General features: G+C 44.5%; 1 protein-coding gene across 1 annotated transcript in view; it reads right to left on the minus strand.

Annotated features, from left to right (window-relative positions):
- LOC101856137 overlaps positions 1 to 2362 on the minus strand; it is a 19356-nt gene that overhangs the window by 15472 nt on the left and 1522 nt on the right. The gene's annotated exons all lie outside the window — the stretch shown is intronic.

Raw genomic sequence — 2362 nt, forward strand, 5'->3', positions numbered from 1 at the left:
CCCCCCCTACAAATCTACTTAAAAAACCCAGCTGTTTTCGTCAGGCAGGATTGAATGATCTGATAAAGGTTTATCAGAACGTTGGGTTTCAAGAGCGAAGCTTAAAACCCCCCCACATGTATTTAAACATGGTGTGAAGATAGTTTTGTCATAGCGAGGAACAGGAACTGCTACAGTAGTTTGGAACAGACAAGGACTTTGTCTTCCGTCACGTCGTATCTGGTTTGTGACGTGCGCTGTGTGTGTGTGTGTGTGTGTGTGTGTGTGTGTGTGTGTGTGTGTGTGTGTGTGTGTGTGTGTGTGTATGTGTGTGTCTACGACCCGAGTCAGTGGAGACTTTTGTGAGACAGTTCAAAGTGTAGTCTGAAGTGTGTGCTACACCATATAATGGACATTCATTTGGGCCCGTTCCCATTGGTTACTCGGTTCTGCTTAAAGAAGGTTACAGGCACATAAAACTACATGTAGTGCTGGATTGACTTGAATACAGGGAGCACAACTAAAAGATTTGTATTGATCTGAAAATAGTCAACTTCTTACTTAACCAGCAGGATGTCTACACAAAATATCCATGGTCTCGCTGTCTGTGCGATAGTCTGTCCGTCTAGATGTGGATGTTGTCGCTGCTCTATGCTCCGTGCTTCACAACAAAGCGTGGCCCAGTTACAACCACAAAAGTTCACACACACACACTTTGGCCAATCACTTCCCAAACAGCCGTTATGATTACTTCGTTCTTTCGTTCTTTCAAACTGCGCGTATTCCGAAGTATTCTTTTTTCTCCTCGCACGTGCACTTTGTCTTCTTAAACGGTACATCTTTGATCAGTGCCGCTTATTGAGGCGTGGTGAACGCTTTTGTCGGGGCGTTGTTTTGATCTAGTGAACCGTGGTGAACGATTGTCTTTGGTGGCTATATTAGTGAACGCTTGTCTTTGGTGGCTGCATTAGTGAGCAGAAGCTAAGTAAACCCTTGCCTTTGGAGGCTATAATATTAGTGAGTAGAAGCGAATTGAACAGTTGTCTTTGGTGGCTATATTAGTGAGTAGAAGCTTAGTGAACGCTTGTCTTTGGTGGCTATATTAGTGAACGCTTGTCTTTGGTGGCTATATTTAGTGAACGCTTGTCTTTGGTGGCTATATTTAGTGAACGCTTGTCTTTGGTGGCTATATTTAGTGAACGCTTGTCTTTGGTGGCTATATTTAGCGAACGCTTGTCTTTGGTGGCTATATTTAGCGAACGCTTGTCTTTGGTGGCTATATTTAGTGAACGCTTGTCTTTTTACGCTATAATATTAGTGAGTACGGGCGAAGTGAACCATTGTGTCTGGACGTCATATCGTTGAGCCACGCATTGTGTTTGAACGCTTTATTAGTGAGTAAAAGTTTTTTTATTTCTAAATACATATCTTTTTACGCCCCCATCAACACACTTGAGATCCTTTAGGAAGTGTCAGAACCAGGCCGGGCTGGGAGGTAAGAGGGATACAACATACAAGCAGAAAGACCGAGATACCCCATCATAAAAAATCTCCCCGCTCGAGATCAGGACTCGAATTCGGGTCTCCTGCATGCGACAGCGAAGTGCCTAACCGCTACACCACTGGCGCGTCCTGTCACACCCAACTGTGCACGATCTCTATCCGTGAGTGGAGGTGAAGTGAGGACTGGAGTTTGAGCAGCAATATGGTCGTCTTTAGCACAAGGGGGCTATCCCGAAAAATGCTGTTTTGAGAAATAAATGGAAGGTAAAGTTTTTGCCCCGTGTTCAGTTTCTTTGTGGACAGTTTTCTCTATAACCAAACAAATATACACAATAGTAAAACCAAACTTCTCCTATAGGTAGGGTAATGCCCACTCTTGGTGTAGGTCAAGATTTCTGGAAACCCTCGAAATCTGTGTTAGCCCGCTTGTCCTTAAAAGCGACCATTTGTTTGGTTATAGAGAAAACTCTCCTTGTCTTTTAAAGAAACTGAACAAGGGGCAAAAACTTTCCCTTCGATTTTCTCAAAACAGCATTTCGGATAGCCCCCCCTGTGCTTAAAAGCGACCATTGTATATAATATACTATTACTGAGGTGTTTGATTTCTCTCTCCACTGGACGGAGTCACGTGTGACGGTGTGGTGTGGCAGGATCTAGGACTGACAGTCGCTCAATCACACGTGCTTACTGCTTGCTGTCCAGGGGAGACCACTGTGTGAGGGTGAGTGGGGGTGTTTGAGCTTTGTGGGGTTGTCAACTGAGTGGGGGTGGGGTGGGGTGTGTGTATGTGTGTATATGTGTGTGTGTGTGTGTGTGTGTGTGTGTTTCTGTGTATGTGTGTATGTGTATGTGTGTGTGTGTGTATGTGTGTGTGTGTGTG

Source organism: Aplysia californica, unplaced genomic scaffold (genome assembly GCF_000002075.1).
Source record: "Aplysia californica isolate F4 #8 unplaced genomic scaffold, AplCal3.0 scaffold00920, whole genome shotgun sequence".
NCBI classification, from domain to species: domain Eukaryota; kingdom Metazoa; phylum Mollusca; class Gastropoda; order Aplysiida; family Aplysiidae; genus Aplysia; species Aplysia californica.